General features: G+C 43.8%; 1 protein-coding gene across 1 annotated transcript in view; it reads left to right on the top strand.

The window, feature by feature from the left end:
* Window positions 1-25888, top strand: part of PRDM16 (PR/SET domain 16) — a 289994-nt gene that overhangs the window by 62572 nt on the left and 201534 nt on the right. The gene's annotated exons all lie outside the window — the stretch shown is intronic.

Below are 25888 nucleotides of genomic sequence, written 5' to 3'. Positions count from 1 at the left end.
CAGTCATTAACTACAAGGTTTACATGTCTGGCCTGAGTGAAAGTAGCTGGACTTCTCATTCATCTTCTCCTGACAGGATAAACCCAATATATTGAAGCAGTTCTTTCTTGCTTTTAAAAATCCCACCTCTCATAACCACCCCATGGTATCAAATTTATCTGATGGCTCCATCTCTTTGAGCACAACTTCCCCAATTCTAATTACTGCAACCTTTTGTTCTAAGAATAATAAAATATAAGCCAGAGCTGGCACAGGAGCAAAGTGCCCCCTCACAAAAGTCAAGGGCTTGCAGAGAAAATAGAGTTCCTCCTCAGAGCCCAGTAGCAACAGCAGTTGTTTCCTTTAATGCATTTAATTTGTCACAACTGGAGAAAAAAGTGTTTTAAAAGACTTTCTCTCTTTAAAAACCAGTGTATTCCTCTGGCTCATCCTGCTGCTGTCATCTTGGCAGGGAGGAGAATTCATGTATTAGTTTAGGGCTCAAGCAACATAAACAAAACTCAAGTGGCTGGAGGGAAAAAAGGATCATTATGTGAGGGGGGAAAAAAATTAAACATCTTGACTCAACAAATGCTCCAGCCCTGTCTTATACCAGACTGTCTGTGTGCCAAGTTACAAAAAAGTCATCTGACTTGGGAGGGGAGAAAGGGAAATGGGGTTGTGTTTCCATGTGCAGAAACGTAAGACAGGGGAAAGTGGAAAGGATTTTTCTAAATATAATTCTTTTCAGCTCTCTCTCTTTTTTTCTTTTTTTCCCCTTTTCTGTCTTTAAAACGGTTTTGCTGTAAATACAGTCGTGCCAAATGCAAATGAGTGTTGAAAAGGAAGTTGGGAGTTCTTTTAGGGTGGTGGGGGGAGTTAAAGCCAAACTCAGGATTTCTGAGACCATCACGTGCTGGGCTCTCTTCTAGAAAAGAAACCATGACAGATTGGAGGGAAAAGATTTCTCTATCCATCTTGTTATGTCACCTCTTATAAATCAACATATCTTAATTAATTACATTCTTTTCATAGCGAGACTTTAAAATTGATGAGGGTGTGCCAGTGTGTATTTATTGCTCATTAGCTGCATGACTCTACAGAGTTTCTGTACTCTATTCCCACATGTTTCAGAACTCTGCAGCTCGCTGTGGACATCTCATTTTACTGGCTCTGGGGATAATTGTCTCCGTCATGGGGACTTAATTGTGCTGCCATCCTGCAGCAGACATGGGAGAGGCAGAAAATTATTCTCTCTGTGTGTGTGTGTGTGTGTGTGTGTGTGTGTGTGTGTGTGTGTGTGTGTGCATTTTTACCTGCCACATAAATATCTGTGCATTAATGGCTGTTCATAGAGACCTCGGATTGATTCCACTTAGGGACAGTGGCATATTTGAGATGGCAGATCTGGGGGTGTTTTTAGCTGATTTGTCTCATTTTTAAATTACTGATTTTTTAAATTACTGATTTTGGCTGATTTGTCTCATATTTAGTCAGAGGAAAAGGGTTAATTCTTGGTGATAGCAGGAGTTGATCTTCCTTAGAAGTGCAGGAGGTCGCACTACGTGAAATATTTCTCTTTCATCCTGATGCACTAAAATTTCCTAAAAAGACAAATAAAAATAGTAAACTGAGTTTTTAAATTTCAATTAATCTCTTTAATTTTTAAGTAATAGCAGAGCTGCAGAGGTTGATTTGAGCAACAAAACAAGGCAGAAGGGAAGTGAAGCAGCCTGGAATTGTGCTGTGGGTGCAGAGCTTTGGGCTCATCCTGGATTTTGGAGGAGCCATCCCAGAAATGCTGAGGGGAAGGGACAGCACAGAGAGTTCAGATTAATTCCACTTAGGGACAGCAGCATATCTGAGATGGCAGATATGTGGGGTTTTTTGGCTGATTTGTCTCATTTTAAAAATAAATATTTAGTCAGTGGAGAAGGGTTAATTCTTGGTGATAGCAGGAGCTGATCTTAGAAGTGCAGAAGGTCGCCCATTAAATATTTCTCCCTCGTCCTGCTGCACCATTTCCTAAAAACTAAAGAGAAATGAAACTGAAATGAGTCCTTAATTTTCAAGCAATGGCAGAGCACGTTTGTTACGAGCTGCAGAGCTTGATTTGAGCAACAAAACAAGGCAGAAGGGAAGGGAAGCAGCCTGGAATTCTGTTGGTGGCTGTGGATGCAGACCTCTGAGCTCATCCTGGATTTTGGAGGAGCCACTCCAGAAATGCTGAGGGGAAGGGACAGCACAGAGAGTTTCCCAGAGCACAACAGATGGAAAGTGTCAGGGAGCGAGGGCACTGCTGCTGCTGGAGGACGGGCAGGGGAAGGGATGGGGGAAAGGAGAGGGGGAAGAGGCCAGTGAAAGATGGATTGCACTGGAGAGAGAGGGAAAAAGGAGTGGGGAAGGGGTGGGCGAGTGCAGCTGAGCTGGCTGCGCAGTGGGGAACAAACTGTGCCTGAAAAAAAGAGCAGAATTCGGTTTAAATTTGCCCCCATGGACAATGTGGAAAACTTTCAGCATTTACACCAAAATCCTGACAGATTTGGTTTCTAAAATAGCCAATGAATAGGGTAAATAAATCTTGGGGGTTATTTTTTTTTAAATCCCATTTTAAAACTGGGTCTTCTTCATCTGTGACCCGCCTAAAACAACCCCACCTAGGCAGGAGCAGGGGCCCTGGGGCAAAAAACCCAATTCTTTATGGGTTTCAAAACCCCAACTCTCCCTGCTGGAGGGAGAGCAGGGAGGATTTCCCATTCTGACAGGATTTACCTGCAGCGAGAGGATTCACCTGCAGTTAATGATTTTAACAATTTAAAATGGCTAAAGTCCCCATTTTCACCAGCCCCTGTTCCCTTGCCACCACGTTTAGCTGCTTTGAGGTGAAGCTTTTTGGAGAAAAACTGAGAAAACTTGGCCAAAACTTCATGCCAGGTGTACCTGAGACTTTCTCTGTCTGCTTGGGGTTTGAAAATGATGAGTGGGAGCAGGCAGCACCCAGTGGGTGAGCTCAGTGTGAGTCTGCCTTGGATCCTGGGCGAGGAGGAGGAGGAAGAGGAGGAGGAGGAGGAGGAGGAGAAGGTTGCAAGGTCACTCCCTCAGCAATGCCAGAGTCAGATCTCCAAGCCTGGGTCTTTCAGCCTCTCATCACCTGTGAGAGCTCCCCCAGTGCTGCTTCCTGGGTGCTGAAAGATCCCCTCTGTCACAGCCCTGGGCCCTGAGATCCCAAAAGCAGCGGGGTCAGCTCCCAGCTAGAATTTGTTTTGCCCAAACACCAAATTTCTGCACCGAGGGCCAGCAACAACCTGATAGTGGAAAGCAAACATCTGGAGCTCAAGAGAAAAGAGAAATTCCTAATTTAGCTTCTGAGAATAATTATTTCTTTTTCTATAATTGGTGCTCAACATTTTATAAAATCTGCTACCTACAAATGAACATTTTGCCGAGTGCTAAAGCATTTTCAGTTTTCTGCTGTAAAATATCAAAAAGTGCTTTAATAATTTGTTTAGAAGGATTCTTATTTCTCATCTTTTTAGTTTGAGGTGCTGTAGCTGTGGTTAAAGCCTGCTTAGCTTTGTCCATGTGAGATTAAATTCCCTTTAATGAACCATCCTGGCCCCTCTCAGCCCAACCCGAGACTGGGATGGGATGGGATGGAGTGGGATCAATGGGATGGGATCAATGGGATGAGATGGGGATGGGGATGGGGATGAGGACGAGAATGAGGATGAAGATGAGATGAGGAAGAGGACCAGAACGACGACAAGGACGGGGATGAGGATGAGAACGAGGACAAGGATGAGGATGAGCATGAGCATGAGAATGAGGATGAGGACAAGGATGAGGTCAAGGACAGGGATGAGGATGAGGACAAGGATGAAGATGATGATGAGGATGAAGATGAGGACGAGAATGAGAATGAGAATGAGAATGAGAATGAGAATGAAAATGAGAATGAGGATGAGGACGAGGGTGAGGATGAGGATGAGGATGAGGACAAGGACGAGGACAAGAATGAGGATGAGGACAAGAATGAGAATGAGGATGAGGACAAGGATGAGGATGAGGATGAGGATGAGGATGAGGATGAGGACAAGGACAAGGACGAGGACAAGCATGAGGATGAGGACAAGAATGAGAATGAGGATGAGGACAAGGATGAGGATGAGGATGAGGATGAGGACGAGGACGAGAATGAGGATGAGAATGAAGATGAGGATGAGGATGAGGATGAGCACAAGGATGAGGATGAGGATGAGGACAAGGACGAGGACAAGCATGAGGATGAGGGTGAGGACAAGAATGGGGATGAGGAAGAGGACGAGGACGAGGATGAGGATGAGAATGAAGAAGAGGATGAAGATGAGGATGAGGACGAGGATGAGGATGAGGATGAGGACAAGGACGAGGACAAGCACGAGGATGAGGGTGAGGACAAGAATGAGGATGAGGAAGAGGACGAGGATGAGGATGAGAATGAAGATGAGGATGAAGATGAGGATGAAGATGAGGATGAGGACGAGGATGAGGATGAGGATGAGGACGAGGATGAGGATGAGAATGAAGATGAGGATGAGGATGAGGACGAGGGTGAGGATGAGGATGAGGATGAGGATGAGGAAGAGGACGAGGATGAGGATGAGGACGAGGACGAGGATGAGGATGGAGTCAGCCGCTTGCTGTCCCGGCGGTTCCGGGAGATGCCGCATCTCTCCCCACTGTGCATCCCCGTCGCGCAGGTTGAACTGAAGGTCCCCATCCTCTCTCTGGGCAGGGAGGAAGGCTGCACGGGGCCGGCTCGGTGCTGCCCCGCGGTTCCGAAGTGCCGCCCGCGGGAGGCGCAGCGCCAGCGCCCGCGGCCGCTAATTCAGTAAATGCTGGGTGCCCGCTTTGTTTGTGTGGAGCTCGCAGCCCTATTGATGTCAAGCAGGCTGTTAAAAAGCATAATGACATGGCATTAGAGACCCCGAGAGCAATTAACAGGCTGCTTAATTAGCAAAAGGAATTAGAATTTGAGTGGCTGATCTTTGCTTAAAGACTTGTAAAAAAAAAAAAAAAAAAAAAAAAGCTGGAGCAGTTATCTGATTATGCATTGATCGCACGGCTAACCCTGTCCTTGGGTAATTCTCGTCCCCTCCTTTGTGGGCTGTGAATATAAAACTGTTTAAATATTCTGACCTGCCCCTGGAGCTCAGGGGGGGGCTGGGGAGGGTCCCCGGCTGGGCAGGGGGCTGGGGGTCAGCTTATGGGGTTGTCCTGGCAGCCAGAAAAGTGAGAAGTGTCAAAAATAAAGATGGGAAAATGGGGAAGGGTCTGGAGGGGATTTGGTGTGTCCAGCTGGAGGAGAAAACTGAGGGGCTGCAGGGACAGCTCAGATCTCTGCTCTGGGACAGGGACACCCCCAGGGAACCCCTGAGCTGGGCCAGGGGGGTTCAGGTTGGATTTTGGGAAAGGTTCATCCCCCAGAGGGTGCTGGGCACTGCCCAGGAATGGGCACAGAGGCTGCCAGAGCTGTCAGGGGTGCCCAAAGTAGGATTTGGAGTGATCAATGATCCTGAGGGCCGCAAGAGGTGTCAGGGGTGCCCAGGGTGGGATTTTGGGGTGATCAGTGACCCTGAGGGTGGATGTGACACCTGCCTGACCTCGCTGTGCTTTTGGCAGGTGCTTCCCTATTTCTGTGTGGCACTGAGCTATTAAAAAATCCATTCATGCCTGTGTTTGGACTTGCCAGAATTCCACCTTTCCCCCGAATTCTTTTTTCTTTTATATTCTCTTTGCTGCACATAATTTTTTTGGCTTATTGGGGAGATACTATTTCCCCACTTCTTGATGCAGCAAACACATAATTTTTTATGGGTTTGTGAGAGTGAGGAGACAGAATTAACCTTTCCAAGGCAGGCAATTCTGCTGGAGCCAGTGGAGTTTTCATTGTTTTCCTTGCAGAAGTTTTGTTTGACCCAAGCCTGATTGTGTTTAGTTCCTGTCAATTTGAGTTTGGAAATGTTAGTTCTAAACATAACCACCCAGTCACTAAAAGGCCACCATTGTTTATTGTTTTCCTTTTAATAATCTTATTTTTTCCTGTCTTCTAGATGGCTACAAAGAGATCTAAAATCAGCTCCATGCCCCCAACTTAGTGGATAAAATATCTAGAGCAGGTTTTTGGGTTTTTTCTGTAGATACTGTGCTGTGGGATCCTCTTCCAGTGATCCAAGTTGCAGTGAGAAGCTGATGAGTTTTTAATGCTCTAGAAATGAGTAAATTGTGATTTGGGTTACAGTAAATCTCTGCTTACAGGGAAATGATTCTGTAGGGAAATATTTATTGCCTCGCTTGGAGTTAGTGTGAGACAGATCAAATATGTGTTGTATTTCACGTTGTGTTGGAGTGAAATATTGGAGATATTATCAGACTGAAGTTAATCAGCTACTCCTTGGCTCACTGACCCCTCAGATTCCCTCCTTTCACACTTTTCCTGCTGAATGCAGCAGTTTTTTGTTTGGTTGGTTGTTTTTTTTTGAAGTTGGGTTATTTCTGTTGTCATCATCTTTGCCTTAATTTTATTTTTAGTTTTGCCCTCAGAGGTACAAATCCCTAAAATAGAAAAAAGGAGGGAAATGCCTGCCCGTGCTCGAGTTTTTCATATCAGGATCTTGTGTGATGCAATTGCCAGGGAAATTTCGAAGCTGACATTCCAAGGTCTTGATCCAGACATCAGCTCCATGTAGGCAGAGCTCTGCACTTATGATTTAATTGGGATTTCTTGTGTCTTCAGGGATCTGTCCAGACGGGCACCAGGCTGCTAGCAGAGAAAAGCCTGTGTTGCACACAAGCATTTTCCTCATCTTTCTAACTTTCATGACATATTTCTCCCAGAAAAAAAGCTGAATCTTTTCCAATAGCTGCTAAAGTGTATTTGAAATAAAAAAAATCACATCCCTCCAGAGGCTTCCCTCGCTGATAAATGGACTATTATGCTGTGCAGCCAAAGGAGATATTCATATCTTCTCAAAATTGAAAGAACATATTAATAACTGATCTTGTGTCTTAAATAAATTCCACATTAAGTCGAATAAAACATATTTTTAAGGAAAGGAAATGACAAGCCCACATTTGATACGCATCACTGGGTGAATGAGTGTGTAAAGTTATGCTCATGTTTAAACATTTGTGGGATGAAAAATGAACTGCTCAGGCTTTGCTCTTGCTTAAATCCTGGGCAACTTTGACTTTTTCAAAGCCTTCACCACGAAGATAACCAGAATTTCTTGAAAAGGTTTTCTTGAGGGTTGTTTTGGTCATCAGGAGTTGGTTGTGAAAATAACAAGAATTTCTTGAGAAAGGTTTTCCTCAGAGATGTTTCTGGTCATCGGGAGTTGGTTGTGAAGATAATCAGAATATCGGAGAAAGGTTTTCCTGAGGGTTGTTTCTGGTCATCAGGAGTTGGTTGTGAGAAGGAGAAGCAAATACTCAGCTCAGTGATACCACACCAGGCACTTAAATGGGATATTGGGAAGAAATTCTTCCCTGTGAGAAGCTGTGGCTGCTCCTGCATCCCTGGAAATGTCCAGGGCCAGGTTGGATGGGACTTGGAGCCATCTGGGATAGTGGAAGGTGTCCCTGCCATGGCAGAGGATGGAATTGGACTGAAAACCCAATTTTCAGGTCCCTTCCAAGCCAAACCATTCCAGGATTCTGTGATCCCCTCTGGTATTCACTCACTCAGGTGTTTTTATTTCTTTATTGGCTCTCTTTATTAATAGTTGCCCACACACTTTGTGCTCTCTGGGGGAGGAAAGAGAAAAAAAGGAGCAAAATTCCAAACAGTGCAAGTTTAAGGCCAGGAGGGAGGGAATTTAAATTGAGTTGGTGGAGTCATACCCTTGTAGGTAATCTTGACCTAATTAGTCTAATGGAACATAGTCCAGCACTAAGCATCCGCGCTCCGATTTTTCAAGAAGTAAAGATTAAATTTAAAGAGATTAAGCAACTCTTTTTTTTCTTTTTTTTCTTTTTTTTCTATTTTTTTTTTTTTTTTTACCCCCCTCTGCAAGATATTAGCTGTTCAAAAATGACAAAAATGCCTTTAAGCCTCTCTGAAGGAAGGGTGACCAAACAAGGCTGCCTTTTGTTCAGCTCCAGGGCTGGCTCGCGAGCGGGGAGAGGTGGTGTCCGGTCACCGTGTGCGGGACCAGGGACACGACTTATCCACGGCCAGCAAAGCCAATCAGCCCGGGAATTAGCAGGGGGATTAGGAGCTGGAGTTGCCAGTGCAGCAGGGAAATCACTGGCCACCCACCAGGCCTGATGGAGAGAGGGGTTTGTGAAAGGTTTCTCTAAAAAACGCGGGGTGATGTTCTCAGTGCTGGTGGGTTGCGGTGCTGACAGACCACCTTGGCTTCTGCCTGTTCTTGTGGGCTCTGAAGTGAGTTCAAGCTCCAAAATCTCACCTTTGGTGGTTCTGGGAGCTTCAGACAGGCTGAGAGTGCTGAGGATTCACAGATTCACACAATGACCAGGTTGGAAGAGACCTTCAAGACCATCGAGTCCAACCCAGCCCCAACAGCTCAACTAAACCCTGGCACCCAGTGCCACATCCAGGGATGGTGACTCCACCACCTTCCCGGTTCCTGGATCCCCAAAATTCAGAGAATTTACAGAATTCCCCCAAATTCTCAGAATGGCCAGGCTGGAAGAGACCTTCAAGATCATTGAGTCCAACTCATCTCCAACACCTCAACTAAACCATCCCAGTGCCACATCCAGGCTTTGTTAAAGACACCCAGGGATGGTGACTCCACCACCTCCCTGGGCAGCCATTCCAGAGCTTTATCACCTTTCTGGGAAGAACTTCTTCCTAATATCCAACCTATATTTCCCTTGGTGGGACTTGAGGCTGTGTCCCCTGGTTCTGTCATTTCCTGGAGAAAGAGCCCAGCCCCACCTGAGCACAGGCACCTTTCAGGGAGTTGTAGATGTTCAGCACGGAGGAAAAAAGGGATAAACCTGGAATGGCTTAAAAATGAAGGAGAGGGGCTTTTTATATGGGCAGAATGTGACAGGAGTAGAGGGAATGGGTTCAGAGTGAAAGAGGGGGAATTCAGGTTGGATATTAGGAAGAATCAATACAATTCTAAATATAACATAGATAGAAATCTTTTAGTCCCTGTTGATGATCTTCAGACCCTGGCAGAGAGAAAATGCAGCAGCCCTGGCTAAAACTCAGTTCTGTGCTCATTCCTTTCTCTGCTTTGCTTTTCATCATTTGAAATTTCAACCCTTTGGAGAGATTTAAATTCTAGAAATCATTGCATACAATAAAAAAAATTTAGATGTACTTTACATCCCTCCCTCAAATTGTCTCCTTGCAAAACTATTGGCTGTTCTCTGCTTTCCTGCTCTGGGGGATGATGTCTGCCATCATATCCCAAAAATACATATGGGACTGGAGTGGAGGCACTCAGTGTGAGGCTGTGCTGTCCAGAGAAAGGAGAACTGCTCTGCCAGAGATAAATCCCCTGGTGGGTGTTTGTTTTTGGGAGGTGTTGATTTGAACTTCAAGGTTATGGCATGGGGAGGGCACCCTGCTCAGCAAACCTGGGCTGGCCCCAGTCACTGCCACTGGTTCCCAGTAGCTCATGATTGAGCCAAGTGACCTGGGAAGCTTTTGGGAGTGGTTTTGAATTTGTTAAATCTCGAGTGTTTTAGGTTTGGATTCATTTTTCTGCACAGCTTTGGGCCAGGAGAAAAGCAGGAGTGTCTCAGTTAGTTCAGAAAGTGTTGTTAGTTAGAAACCTGATGAGAAACCCTCTTGAACGTAGCAGATTTTGGACTGGAAGGATTTATCCATGCCTGACTGTTTTAAGGATTTATTTATCCCAGAGTATCCGTCTTCTAAATCCCCTGGGAGATGTTTGTTTTTGGGAGGTGTTGATTTGAACTTCAAGGCTATGGTGTGGGGAGGGCACCCTGCTCAGCAAACCTGGGCTGGCCCCAGTCACTGCCACTGGTTCCCAGTAGCTCATGATTGAGCCAAGTGACCTGGGAAGCTTTTAGGAGTGGTTTTGAGTTTGTTTAATCTCTTCATTTTGTAGATTTTGCTTTTGTTTTTCTGCACAGCTTTGGGCCAGGAGCAAAGCAGGAGTGTCTCAGTTCAGAAAGTGTTGCTGGCTGTTAGAAACCTGGTGAGAAACCCTCTTTGTGTAGCAGATTTTGTGGGACTGGAAGGATTTATTTATCCATCCCATACAGTTTTAAGGATTTATTTATTTATTTATTTATTTGTCCCAGACTATCCATCTTCTCTTGTGGGAAGGTTATGAGACCCTCAGCACTGCTCCCGCAATCCCACAGGTGAAGCCTCACCTGTGCCTGTCCTGCCCCTAAAATTTATCCATGCAAAAGAATAAGGAGGGTTCCCAGCACCTTTCTGAAGTCCCAATTCTACCAGTAAGGGTTTTCTTTTTTCTTCACAAACCCCTTGACTGTGAAGACTCGGCTGAAACACTTCTTGACCTTTCCAAGTGAATCGGCGAGACACCGACCATGTGAGGTGGGTCATATGGAACAGATTTAGACACAAAACTCATATCATCCCACCAGAGGAATGCAAAGTCCCTCCAGATCCCTTCCACAAAGCTGCATCATGTGTGTGAGATAAATCCAAGGGACACAAGGGGCTGCCAGACAGCCCAAAGGACAATAACTTTGCTATCTCAAACCAAACAGGCAGCGCTGCCTGTGGGTTTCCCTCTTAAAGGTGTAGGAACTTCTCCCCTGCTGCTGGGGTGGCCCTGGTGCTTAGGACATTTTTTCCCCAGTGAAAAAAGGAAATTACATCTTCCCTTGGGAAGGGGAGGAGGAGCTCCACAACAGAAGACCATTATGGTCACCTTGTGCTGCTCTTTTTTGATGGAACCCACAAGTCCAGCAGACAGAGATAGTGCTGAAGGCTCTGACAGAGGCAAAGCCATTCTTCAGCATTTTATTTGACACTGTGACTGTGCAAACCCTTCCCTCCTCAGTCTCAAGGCCCTCATCCAAATTTCCAATGGATTTTTAAAGGAGAATAGATGCCTAACACCAGTGGTGTGTCCAAAAACCCCAAAATGTGATGCCCAAATGCCATTTAGGCACCAAATAACAGCTGGAGGTGTCGGTATGCCCTGGGTGTGGAGTTCTGTTGGAAATCCAGCCATCAGTGGGAACCACCAAGGCACAGCAGCTGGGACCTTGTTGGGAATTCTGACCTCTGTGATCTGTTTTTTACTGGTGAAAGGCAGAGAAAAAACTGAATATCAGGGTTGAGAGACAAAGCTTTGCGAGTTAATTTGAATCATAGAAAGTTTGGGTTGGAAGATCCTTAAGGATCATCTCTTTCTAAACCCCTGCCATGGGCAGGGACAATTTCCATTATCCCAGGCCCCATCCAACCTGGCCTTGAACATTTCCAGGTATTGTCACAGCTTCTCTGTGCTCACATCTGCCCTCACTGGTAAGAATTTCTTCCCAATATCCCACCTAAACTTCCCCTCTTTCAGTCTGAACCCATTCCTGCTTGTCCTGCCATTCCAACTCCTGGTCTAGAGCCCTTCTTCCTTCTCTGTAGCCCCTTCAGACCCTGGTCCACACAACCTTCTCTCCTCCAGAATGAGCATTCCCAACTCTCCCAGCCTGGCTCCGGCTCCCTTGGGAAGTTTATGGTCTCCTCTCCAACAGTCCCATGTCCTTATCCTGGGGGCACCAGAAGTGTTTGCAGCATTCCAGCTGGGATCTCACCAGAGCAGAGCACAGAGAATCCCCTCCCCTGGCTCACTGAGAGGTGTCAGGTGCTCGAGCAGCCTCATCCTTCATTCCCTTATTTCTGAGCTCTTTCCTTTTGCCTCAGGACTCCACAACTCTGACCTCCAGCACCAACATTACACCTTTAATTACGCCTGCCGCCCAAATGTGTCACCTTCAACTTATTTTAGTGCTGTCTGAGCAACCCTGGGCCACGGGGCTGGGAGGCTCAGGGCTGACAGTGCCCTGAGCACAGAGCTTTTGAAGCTTTTCCTTGCCTAATCACCCTGTAAAGGTGGTGCTTTGCTCTTAAATTAATCAGCAGGGCTCGTATTTATGCAACAGTGATACCTGCATTTTTTTCCCTCCCTGAGATTACAGGCCTCTCTCTCATCCGTGGTGGGCTGGGTTCTGCTGTTTATCTGATTTGTGGGGTTTTAAGAAGTTTGGCCTGCACTGAAGTAAACATGTGCTTGACCTTGAGCAGAACAGAAGAGGAGCTCAAGCCCCCTTGTTGGTGCTGCTGACAAAGCAAAGGGTTTAAACATGGAAATCAAAACTCTGTTTTCCTTCAGTATTTATCCTGCTTTTAGTCAAGCTACAGCAGAAGAAAAATACAGCTCGGGCTACATCTGCACCAATCCTCAGATTATTAATATTCCTATTAAAGAGCAATGAGGATAAAGAGCAAATGGGCAAGAATAGGAATTTCCTTTGCTTGCTGGCACGACGGCATAAAACATTATTAAGATGATTTGTTAAATAATAGAAAGGGTTTTTCATTTCCTAATTTTCCAGCTGCAGCTAAAGCTATCTCCCAGCAACCAGCTTCTCATTCCTTAATATTTAGACTTATGGACCAATTTGAGAGTATTTTCTTTGCTGCTATGATTAATGCTCCTGTGAAACAATGTCATCACCAGCCATCCACCTACCCTGTCAGCCTGGCATCAGCCTGGCTGTGCTCTGCTGTAATTTATGGCTTCAGCCAGTAATTTGCAAATCTAATGTTGGGGAGGCTATGAGGATGTGAAATTTGAATGCTTTCCCCTGATTTGGTAAATATCTCCCCCATTAGTGAAACAAATGGCACAGGGATCAGACATCATCTCCAAGGCTCGATAAATATTTTATCAGCCATAATGGAAATTGTCAAATTGATCTAATTGTACAATACGTTATCAACAAGATATCAAAGTTGGACATGGCCTCTGCCCTTGTCTATCATTTGCAGGCTTTTGTCTTCGATTGCCTCTTCCGGGGAGGAAAGTAGGGAAGTGCAGAGTTCATTGCAAAGTAGGGTGAATAACAGAGCCACTGAATATCCATTTAGAAGATAAATTCTGGAGAAATAATTAACTCTCCCCTGCTTGACTATAAAGTAGGACTGCAGAGGGTTCATGTAAATCTCCCGAATGGGAGCTGCAATTTTTATGTTGAACCCATATCCATTGATCTCATACATAAAGGGAAATTATCCATCACGGATACTGCTTTTGGGGGAGCATTCATGGCTTTGTTCCTTTAAGAAGAGGCTGAATGGATTCAAAAGTGAATTTTAGATGTCTGGCAGCAGCTAGGGGGATGATTTAATTAATTTATTTTTAAAAATTTAAGGGTAAAATGACCTGACTTTAGCTAAAATTAAATGTAATCATTACTCTGCTTGGAAATGGTCAGTCACAGGAAATCCAAAGTTGTAAATAATGAAAGATTTATTTGAATGTCTGATGTTAACAAGATAAAAGTAGAAGATTTTGCCACGTTAATATTCATTCTTGTAGAGTTGCCTGGTTAAACCTCAGCCTATAGAGATGCTTGATTTAACAGAGCTGTGTTTTCAGATATTTTGAGAATTTTGGGGGAAAAGGAATCCCATCCATTAACAGAGAAAAACCCATTTACATAAAAATGCTGGGGACAATTTCTCAATTCAGAATTCTCTGAAAAGTAAAAAGGGGAGAGGCTTCTCCTGCCTGGGAGAGTGAAAGCAGGAGAAGTGGGATGTTCTCACTCCCTTTTCTCTGCAGCAGACCCAACCAGGCAGCCAATATCCTCGGGGGCTTGGGGAAAACTGGAGTCTGATGGAGCAAATTCCTGATATTTCTCAAGGTGGAAAGTCCTGTCATCTTTTCTTTCAGAAAGAACTCCATTTGCAGCCAGCCTGTTAATATTTAATGGCCTGGGACACAGGAAGGGACACGGGCTGTGCATGGAGCACTGGTCAACCACTCCATGGCTTTTCTGTTCATATTAATTTTTTCCCCCAATTATGCATTGTCTAGGAGCCATAGGATCCATTTTTCTCTGTGCCTCAGGCTGTTTATTGCTAAACATGAGGATGTCCCTCCTTCCCTGCTGCTCTGAGGGTGTGGACACCGCCCAAGTGCTTGAGACCTTTGAATTCCAGCTGCAGAAGAAATGGAAGAGCCTTCCTTTCTTTTCTTTGATATTATTTGGGTCTCAAAGTGCTCAAAAAGCAGCTGAAGGATGTCAGTGGCCTTTCTAGAGCTGCAATATTTAAACACGTTGGATGCAACCCTTAATTAATGTTTTTCATTACATCTCTTGGAGGCCTAAAGGGAAGGCCCACACTTGATGCTTTGTCTCGGCACCTTGAGTTTGATTTTGTGCTTCACAGGAAGATCTGTTAAGTGGGGAAGATGTTTGTAAATCCTGAAAGCTTTGCATGTTTCTCCTGGATGATGATTTTTTAGATCAAATACTGCAGCCTTTAATTGTGTTTTTCATTACATCTCTCGGAGGCCTAAAGGGAAGGCCCACACTTAATGTTTTTGGTTTCCTGTCATTTTGAATAAAGAGAAGGAGGTATTAATAGGAACCTGGAGTAAAAGTAGCTTTAGGTAGCCTTTGAGGAAGTGCTTCAGGTTCAAGCTAACAAGCTGCAAACATCCTGCAGAGCATTTTCTGCTCTGAAGTTGGGGCGGGTGCAGCGACTTTGGGCATCCTAAATGGGGACCAGAGGTACATGGGGGAGTGTGTGTGGAATTAGAATCCATTTCAGCATGTTAATAACTGAGCACAAGCAAGATCACAATGCTCATTAAGGCAGTGAAGGGTAAAAAGGGGCTGTTTTAACAAAACACAGCACACAGACAGCCCAGACCGAGGGGCTTCAAGGCAGCCCCGTAGCCTCGGGCTTGTGGAATCAAGAGAGGTTTTTAAACATAAGCCATATGCTGGTTCTTTCTTCCAAATGTTCTTTGAAAGTCCACGTTCAGCTTCCCACCCCGTGTCCTGTGAGCATGGGAGTTGTTTGGTATGGTTTGCTCCAAAGGATTTCTGGATATGATTTTTTTTTTTTTGGTTTTTAATTTTTTATTTTTTTTCCTCCCAAACAGGATCTGAGCTTGATGGAGTGATAGCTCCACAGATAGTATCGAGATCCTGGCATTATTCAAAATGTTTTAAAAGAGTGGGTTTGGATGGCTTTAGGCTCTGTTGTGTAGCAGCATAGTAAGAAGTGGCTGTAATTCAATTTTTGCTGAAGAGGTGATGCAGCTCAATATTTGCTTGGCTCAGCTTACACAGGCTCATTCTTGGAGCAATGTAAAAATACAAAATGAGTGGCCACCTTGCCTTGCCTGGCAATACAGGTGAGTGTGAAGCCTTTCCTCTGAATTATTTATTCCTGCAAAAATGTATTTACTGAATACCAACCTCTGTAGTGCAGGACCCTCTAAGGAGGAGAGTTTTATTTGGCATTTATTTGACCATCTTTAAGCCAGGCTTAGCCAGGAGTCAAGTTCATTCATGTCCTTAAGGGCAACCAGGGAGTGAGGAGGGCTGAGAGTGATAAAGGGTCTGATCCTCGCCTTGCATCAGGAGGCTGGGTCAGAATATTCTGATTTTCCAGCACAAGTTGGTTTGGATCCTGTGCTATTGAGTCTGTTCATTCCTTTCACTCCACCACTCATGGCCAAGGAGAAACTGGGAATTTTTCCATTCTTCCCTATCCTCCCCCTGTGCCGACTTCCACAAAGATCCATGATGGATTAAGCTCTTTTTTGACCCAGAGATGGGCCTTTTAAAAAACTTTTATTCCATTTTCAGTCTCATGTGAAGGGTGGGTCAATACACATGTTATAATTCACACCATCACAATCAGAAGCCAACTATTTCTATATTCCTATATCTATATTTCTAGAAATTGCAAATTCACTTCAAAATTTCTAAATTTCACTTCAAAACTCCACAAATTCACTTCCCACAATCCACACTTGTGACTATGTGGTGGAGGGAAGGTTTGAGCCATAAAATCCCAGTTATGGATCCTTTTTTGGCCCGGCTGGGAGCTGACTCATCCCCAGTCTCCTGCACTCTGCCCATTGTGTTCTCTGGAGCATCTCAGGAGCTTTTCGTGTCTCTCTGCACACACACACAGAGCACTCAGCATTTTCCCTGGACCATTTCAGGTGGCTGTGAGCAAGCCCAGATCCATCACCACTGACCTGCACTTCTTTGGTGAGATATCTCCTCCCTTCTCCTTCCATCCCATGCACACTCCCACTTCCAAATCAGCAGACCTAAGATTTTTATCTGTAATGGCTTCTGGTGAGAGGAAAAAAAAAACCCAGTTGTTCTTAAACATTTCATTTTCTAGGCCAACAATAACCCTGGCCTAGACAAATAACTCCCTCCTAGTTCCTACAGAGAGAAGTGTTAGACTACACAGACAGTGAGGTCATTCATAGCCACTATTGTTTCTTGATAACCCAATTAAGAAAGTGCAATTTATCTCGCCTGTTTCCATTTAATTATCTAATTTGTCTGCCCAGCCAGGGTAGTTATCTCCCCTGCACTCTGGGGTTGCTCTCCTGCCTCAGCCCTGCTCCCCAGGTGCTGCTCATTCCTTTGACCTATAGCCAGGGCCACTTATAAATCAGGGAAAGAGCCATCACCTCCTTCTGCCTTCTTTTATGGAGAGGAGGGGAGAAATGTGTGTGCTGGATGGAGAGGCACAGAGCTCTTGCTAAGCCCAGACTAAACTTTAATACAGGGATTTTATTTGAATACAGGATAGCTTGGGAAAAAAAAGAAAAGGGTTGGTGCGAAGAGAGGGATTTGTCCGGGTGAGGTTCCACAGAAAAGGGTTAAACCATGATTATTAGTATCCACTGGAGGAGGTATTAATGCTGTAATCCTGATATTAATCCTGGCTATTAAATATATATGTATTTTATATATATATATAATTATATACATATAATTATATATACATTATTGACATTATAAACCTTTAATATTAATATCCACTGGAAGAGTTATTAGCACCTGTAATCCTGATAATAATCCTGGCTATTAATTATATATATTATATATATATAATATACAATTATATATATTATGTAGATAATAATATACATTATAAACCTTCGATATTAGTATCCATTGGAGGAGGTATTAACAGCTGTAATCCTGATATTAATTCTATTAATTATATATTGTTTATATTATATGGATAATTATATACATATATATGCATAATATACATTATAAACCCTTTGATATTAATATCCACTGGAGGAGTTATTAACACCTGTAATCCTGATATTCATCCTGGCTATTAATTATATATATAATATATAAAATATAAAATTATATATATATATATACAATTTTATATATATTATATATAATTATATATATATTATGTATATATAATTTTATATATTACATAAATAAATAAATAAATAAATAAATATATATATATATATATATATATATATATATAATTAATAATGATATATTAATACCAGGCTCTCATGGATGCTGGGGTTGGGAATACTATTTTACCTGAGATTCACTCTGGAACAGGGCAGCCCCTGGGATCAATCCAGAACCAGTCTAGGGGGAAAAACTTGGGGTGCTGTGGGTGAGAGGCTGGAAATGCCTCAGCCCTGAACCTCCCTGTGTCCTGGGCTGATCCCACAGCTTGGAAAGGGGGGATTCTGTCCTTCTGCCCCATTCCGGTGAGACCTCACCTGCAGAGCTGCCTCCAGCCCTGGGGCAGCAGAGGAAGCTGCTGGGATGGATCCAGAGGAGGCCAAGAGGATCAGAGGGAAAAACTGAGGCACAAACTCCAAGAATTGGGATTGTTCATCCTGGAGAATTTCTGAGGCTCAGCCCTGCAAGGCCCACCTCAAACACCATGTTAGACACTGCAAACCCTTACCAGAGATAGAAACAACTCAGATTTTTGTGTTCTGAGTGGAGATCTAGAAAGCATCATTTGGGGTTTAATGTGGTGAAAATGAGGCACCCAAAAATGCTGCTGGGGAAGGATTAGAGAGCATTTCAGTTTTTGCCTGTCCTCATGCTGGAATGGATCCAGAGGAGGCCAAGAGGGTCAGAGGGATGGAGCAGCTCTGTTGTGAGGCAAAAAGAAATCTGTGAAAAAATTCTCAGATTATGATAATTGGGATTGTTCATCCTGGAGAATCTCTGAGGCCCAGCCCTTCAAACACCATGTTAGACACTGCAAACCCTTAGCAGAGATACTCAGATTTGTGTTCTAGGTGGAGATAGGCTAGAAAGCATCATTTGGGGCTCAATGTGGTGAAAATGAGGCACCTAAAACTGCTGCTGGGTAGGGATTAAGGAGCATTTCAGTTTTTTTGCCTGTCCTCATGCTGCTGTGTGGGTGCAGCAGCAGTGACCGTGTGTACTTTCAGTTCTGAGTTTTGGGAGCCGGGGCCATCCACCCTTCCGAGGGCGCTGGGTGTGTGCTGTGTGTTTTCAGTTTTGTTCTGAGCTTGTTTGAGCTGCTGCTGTTTCTCAAGAGGTGTGTTCTGTGCCACTTGAAGTTAACCATGAACTGTGCTATCTGCTGATAGCTCAGGGATTGTGTTTGCTTTGCTGCAGTCCTGTGCAGTCCAAGCAGGTGGACAAATACCTCAGCAGGGCTTGGCTCTGTTTGTGTTGTGTTTTGTGTGTGTGGGTTTCTTCCTCTCTGCTCTCCACCCCTTCAGCCCTGGAGCAGAGGAGCTCTTGCACTTGCAGGGGTGCAGGCTGGGTCTTGCTGAATCATGTTTAGAGAAGAGTTTAGCAGAGCAACCAGAAACTCGGTGCCCTGCAGTAAATCTCAGTGATTTCCAGAAAATCTCTGAGAGCTCTGGCCAAGGGAAGGAGGAGCAGGTATTTGGATTTATCCCACCCAGAGAAACTCTCCTGCCTTGTTTGCAGAGTGTCAGAATTCAGTGTAACTCTGATTTGGTGTCATCTGCTCCAAGATGCCTTTGGAGGAGTTTCTGAATGTTTTCTGAAAGGACTCAAGGACTTTTTTAGGTGCTATAGGGATGCAACCCAGCAGATCCCATGCACTACTTGGGTAAATGTTCATTTAGGGAGTGCAAGAGCAGTTTTGGGGCTTGCTGGGCACGCAGAAATTGCTGTCTGACCCTCCATGAGCATCTTCTCCCCCTGCTCTCCCTCCCCTGTCGTTCTGGGGAACCACAGCAGTGAAATCTGCCTGGAACCACAGCAGTGAAATCTGCCTCCCCTTTCATGGCAGAAAGCCTGGGAAGGATCCCGTGCTCATTTCCATTATGATAAAAGACAAAACAACTAAATTAAATTGGAAGCAATCTCTGCATTACACAAGTCTGCATACTCCAAAATTCTCAAAACAAAAAGAGGTGCAGGGGAAGCCAATCCCTATCAGAAAGCAGGAAAGAAAAGTGTCTGTGGAGTAGAACTTTTACAGTTCCTTAACTCAGAACTGAAATATTTTAACTCCTCCACAACCAGAGCTGTGGAAAGCAGGGAAGGGGGCACTGGATGTGGACATTCCCTGGGTTTGGTGAATTTAGGGAATGACATCATTGCAGAGCAAACCAGTTGCTGTCAGGGCTGCTGCAGCAGGCAGGGCTGTCTGGAGCTGCAGATGTTCACAGGGAGATGTGGTCACCAGCCAGAGGGAAAACACGAGTTGGCAAGGGGAGGATGCTGAGGAAATCCAAACTGTCTTCAGCACTCGGGTTCTTAAAGGAAAAAAAAAAAAAAAAAAAGAAAAGAAGAGGTTGAAACTTTGAAAGACTAGACTATTATTTGTTATGGTTAAATTGGCCACTGACCCGCTGGCATAGAGAACAAGGTTTTGCATAAAGTTGTTGCTAGATTTTATTTCCTTGGAAATGGAGGGATGGAAAAGTTCACTGCTCAGGTATCTTGTCTCATCCAATTTAATTATTTTAAGCAAAAAGGAGGAAAAAAAAAAAGAGGGGGGGGCGTTGAGGGGAGGGAATTCCTTGGAGCTCAAGTCACAATGTTATTATCAATTCAAATTCAGCTTTTCTGTCCCTCACTCGGGATGGAACCTGATCTCATGAAACAGAGCTGCTTTACCTGCTGCTGTGTGTGCTCGTGTGCACTGAAATTTGCTGTTCATGTGTTCAACCTTCTTTAATCTGTGTTTAAAACAAATGGAATAGACTTACATTCTTTTTTTAAACTATTATTTTATGTTTAAATAATAAATATGATTTGCATAAGTGAGCTTTCAGCTTTTTCAGAGACCAGAACTGGTCTTTGCTGCCTGCTTGTGAATTAAATTTTGAAAGGAATATCAGGCCACATGATACCTTAAACACATTGTTTAGGAAAACCTTTGCCAAGGTGACACCTGTGATCTTTGTGGAGCTCTGAGCTCAGTGCAGAGGAGTCACTGACAGGTTGGGATGCTCCCAGGAAAGTGCTCAGCCCTTTGCAGGATCATTTCCTGCCCTGTGAATTCCTGAGAAGGGTCAGGACAAGGATTGGTGCCCATCACAGCATCCCTGGCACTGGGCTCATCTCCCAGCAGTGAAAAACAGAGAAGGTTTTGCATCAAAAGCTTTAAAACAGGATTTAGTAAAAGCCCAGACAGATCCATGGCCCTCACTCCATCACCTTGGCCAAACCACATCCCCAGGGTTTGGGGTTTTAGGGTTTTGTTTCTCATCTGTCTTTTCTCTGTCTGTTCAGGTCTAAAGTTTCCTGGGATTCTGTGCAGTTTTTGTCTCTCTGGCCTCTGGTACAAGGGGGGTTTGCTCTGGGTTGTGGCCTCTGTAAATGACAGCTGGAATTGGCTGGGTGCACACAAAACCTGAACCCTACAAGGGATGTACAAATATGTGAAAACACCCAGAAATTCCATCAGCCTGCTGCTCACAGCTCTGGATTTTCCTCCCTCGTTGCTGCTGCCACCAAACCCAGCAGAGTGTGGGGAGTGTGTCTTCCCCTTGTCAGTGACAGCAGCAAAGATGTGCAGAAAAAAAATAGAGAATTTTGAGTTTGAGGGGTGGCAGGTACCAATTCACCTTTCTGGCTTATCAAGAACCATAGTTTTAGCAGGATTTATTCAGGGATGAGACCAGCATTGTGTTTAACAGACCTGCAGTTGTCCAGGATTGGGTCAGCAGTGAGTGGTGCTGGGATTGCAAACTGGAATGAGCAAACCCACTGTTATTCCTGCAGAATTTCCTATCTGAGCTGACTGTGAATAAAAAACATCCCTGAAGAAGTGATGTAATCCCATAAAATTTTGTGATGAAAGTGCAATCAACCTTTTATTAAAAAAAAAAAAAAAGGAGGGAGGAAGGGGGGAGATATTTACATTGGGGGAAAAGAACTCTTGCTTTTTAAAAGGATTTCAATCCCAGTGTGGGAATTTCAGGCCCTGCTGGAGGACTCTGCAGTCACCTGGCCCTGCCTCCCTCGTGACTGATAAGTCCCAGCTCTATTTTGATAAGGCTCCATGGTGACATGGCTGCCACAAAGGAGGGGCTTTCTCCTCTTTCAGACAGGGCTCCCCCCAGGTGAGGCCACTGGGTTGTTCCTGAGTTGACCCCTTGCCCTTCTAATCACTGACAAATTATCCAGTGCTGTATTCCCCAGCCCTCCTTCTGCACTGTTATTAAACACACTAATTTCTGTTTTATTAGGGCAGGAGCACTGAGGAGCAATAATGACCCTTTTCCTTCACTGCACTGAGGGGTTATGGAAATATTTTTTATGCTTTTTCCCATAAATTTGAGTGTCTTGCAGTAGTTCCCATGGCAGTTTTGCAGACTGGTGGCACGTTGAGCTTTCAAATGTTGCATTTAATGCTTCAAAACTGAAATTCCTATAGAGGAAAATCCTTCGCTCATGGCGTCCCCCCATCCCAGCAGCCATGGGATGTGGAGCTGGCTTTGGATTTTCTTGGGATAAACTCATCCCAAACTGGGCTGGGACCTGCCTGTGGCTGCTGGGCTCGGCACAGGTGGAGGTGCTGATGCAGAAGGAGGATTTTGAGGATTTTGAGAAGTTTTAACCCAAGGGAACCCCAGGTGGAGGTGGAATTGCTGCTGCAGGAGGAGGATTTTGACAATTTTGAGGATTTTTTCCCCAGGGAACCCTAGCACCAGGGATCTGCTGTAGATGGGACCCAACCCGGGCTCCACTGCAGTCCTGGAGGGGAAAAAAAAAAGAGCAGGAAACACATTTGGCCTAAAATAACAGAGATAACTTGATGTTGCTTGCCTGATATTTTTTAACGTTTCCCATCAGTCTTTTCACTAAAGCATTTCCAGTTTTTCAAAGGATTTATTGTGAAGGTATAGGGAGCATGGGGGGAGGGCAAACAAATTAGGGGGTTTAAAATTACTATTAAGTATCTTATTTTCAAGCCCCTTGACTGAGTCCCTCAGTTCAGAAGGGAGGAAATCAATGAACCATAGTCTACATTTTGAAAGAGAACTGGAGAGCTTAAGTTTCCAATACTGGACTCTTAAAGAAACCAAATTTTTCAGAAAGCTGCAAGTGCCCACACTGCACACAGACATTTCCTTTCTGGTGTTTCCATTGGGAAGCAAATGCTGAGACACCTAAATTAGAATTGAAAGCTTAAAACAGTATCTTTGATAATCATTTTTATGAAGGGATGGAGTTTGTTGTACTTCAGAATGTAAAAAAATAATCTAAATTAACTATTTTCCTGAAAGTTTTTTTTGAACATTGATGACTGGGAGAAGTTACCCACAGTCCTGAGTGTACAAGGTGATCAAATGAAAATTTAGCCCTTACCAGGGTTTTGAGAAATTTCATATTTGATCTTTTTTTCTTCCTTTTATTGTGTTTATTTGGGGTTCAATTCGGCTGCATCATGAGGAGCAGAACTGTTTTATATTCAATATACTATATATATATATATATATATATATGTGTGTGTGTGTTTGTGTGTGTGTGTGTAGTGTGTGGATATATACTTTATAAAGTGCTGACTCTCCTTAGTCTCACCTTATCCTTTGAGCACACAGAAGCAAAACCCCAGTGACATTTTAGGACTGAGCTTAATCAGAGCACCATAAATTCCCTCAAAAATCAGTGAAAAAGCACAAAACCAGCTTAGATTTGCCAAGCAGACGCAACAATCCATGGAATCCCAGCACAGGGTGATAAATCCCGGCCCCTGCGTGCCTGGTGGGCGCAAGCTGAGGGTGTTTTAATCCCAAATCTTTTGTTGCAAGGTTTAAACAATGAGTAAATCAAGTGCAATCAAAGCCTGGCTTTGCCTGGATGGGGACAGGGCCTGCACTTGGCTGCTCTCACCAAACAGGCCCCGACTCCAGGTTCACAGAATTATTTCCCCCTTATCTTTGTTGTCGATGCCCTGATTGTATTTAGATTTCCACAGAAGGGCTCTGTTATTTTGGAGTGGAAGGGACCTGTTGTATTGTTTGAGAGGCACTTGTTCCAATTCTGAGGACTTTCCATCTGTTTTCCTCTTTCCTTCCTCTCGATAGGAGCAGCATTTCCTCCCCTCCTGACGCTGCTGCAGGGGTGGAGAGGGAGCTGTGTTCAGCTTTAGGATTTCATTCCAGGATTTAATCCCTGTCTCTGGGCAAGGAGAAGAGGGAAAGAGGGGAAAAAGAGGAATTTTTTGTTCTTTTATTCAAAGGATTTGGAGAAAGGACACATGGAAGGCCTGGGCAGAGAGCAGGATCAGGAGTTTTGGTACCGAAGAGCTCGTGGGTGGCCCACATGACACAAGTTTGGGCCCTTGTCCAGGTCATGGTGAATTAGTGGCCCACAAGAGAGAAAAACCTTCTCAAGCAGTGCTGGTTTCACCCTCTTTCCTCTCCCATCCCCACACACCCTTCTCTTCACAGCTCCAGTGAGTGTAGAACATGCTGGGCTGGCAAAGGAGGGTTTATTCTTCTCTCAGCTTATTGGAGTCCTGGATGCTGAGAATTTTAAACTTTTTCTGCTGAAAAGCACAGACCCACAAGGAAATACTATATTTGACCTGAGGCCGTGGGGAAGGCTTCCAAAATTGATTGATAGCACTGGGATTGTGAGTGTGGAGTTTGATTAGAAGTGTGTAATATCACAGGGTGGAAAACTTACAGTTTGGGGTTTTAGAATATGGTGATATATAAAAAGCAAAATGGAGGTTCTAGGGTGGAGGCTGGTCCTTCTTCTTCACCTTCTTCACCTCCTTCTCCTTCTCCTTCTCCTTCTCCTTCTCCTTCTCCTTCTCCTTCTCCTTCTCCTTCTCCTTCTCCTTCTCCTTCTCCTTCTCCTTCTCCTTCTCCTTCTCCTTCTCCTTCTCTCCCTCTTCTTCACCTTTTTCTTCTTCTTCTTCACCTTCTTCTTCACCTTCTTCTCCATGGGTTTGGGTGGCATTTTGTAAGTGGATAAAAAATCCACGTTGCAGATTTTGAGTGATTGGTTACTGGGCTAAAAGTGAAAATAATTTAGTGTCATTCCTTAATTGGACAGTTTAACCTTTAAAGACCTTGTATAGGAAGATAATTTGGCATTTTGTAGCTTGTTAGTAGAATGTGTAGAACTCAACACTTGCAATAAAGAGAAAAAATTAGTAAATGTCTAAGCCTGAATGTGAAATAAAATTTTTAGTGCTTCAATCCTGACCTTGACAGAGGTAAAAAAGAAGCTGAGAATGTGCAATTGCTGCCATGAATTACCCAAACTGAGACACTCTGGTGACACCTTTGTACCCTCTCGAGGTGGGCAGGACTCAGCAACCTCCTGCTTCTGCCAAACCAAAGCAAAGAGTGGAATTGAGAGGAAGAAGACAGGTTAAGAAATGTTTATGGTGCATTGTAAGCAGGAAATAGTTGGATTTTCTGATGGTGTGAATTGTAACACTTGTATTGTCTCACTTCTTAAATGAGACTGAAAACGGAATAAAAGTTTTTAAACTGCCTCTCAGTTGCCCCATCTCAGGATGAGAAAAGAGATATAATATAGTAAGAATTTGTAACATATAATAATATAATATACTATAATATACTATAATTTACTATATAATATCATATATAATATTATGCATTATGTACTTATATATTACATATTATATAATTATACTATTATAACTATATTATATTATATTATATTACTATGAAATAATATATAATAATATATTAATACAATAATTTAACATATAATATGATATAATTTACTATAATAATATTCTATATTATAATATATAAAATAAAAATATTTGTACATATGGTATGATATGATATAATATGATAATAATAATTTTATTTCTAGATATAAAAATTAAAATTTCCAACAAATCTATTTCCCACAGAAAAACCTGCCAAAAAATCCCATTTCCCAAGGAAACTGAGCATGCTGGGGTGGTGGCAGCAGGGCTGTGTCTGCAGGTGACCCCCAGCTGCCTCTACCAGCTCTTATGTAACCTTGTCCTCCCCTCGGAGCCCGATGGGATAATGGATTTCTTTAAATTAATAATGCGTAAAGGGAGATTTACACCACGCCACCGCAATATTGTCTTTGCCTTTTATTCCTGCATTTGTCACTGTAATCCCTGATGGAGGTGTGCAGTGGGGGGGATAAATAATGAAGGCTAAAAAAAACTCTGTCACCAGCCAGAGCCATTTGCAAATTCATCATTGATATTCTTTGGGAGGCAGAGACAGAGGGGGATGAAAAATAAGGAGTGGTGCTAATATATCTCAGTGATTTCCATCTCCCATTTATTCCACGTGGAGCTGTGATAGAATGTGAATGTGAATCCCAGAATGTGAATCCCAGGAATTGCCATTCCTTTTTTTAGGGATGAGCCTAAGGCTGCTCCTGAGCCTCTCAAGCA

The sequence above is a fragment of the Melospiza georgiana genome, chromosome 22, assembly GCF_028018845.1.
Source record: "Melospiza georgiana isolate bMelGeo1 chromosome 22, bMelGeo1.pri, whole genome shotgun sequence".
NCBI lineage: Eukaryota > Metazoa > Chordata > Aves > Passeriformes > Passerellidae > Melospiza > Melospiza georgiana.
The sequence above is the reverse complement of the archived record's forward strand: the minus strand, read 5'-3'. Positions and strand labels throughout refer to the sequence as shown.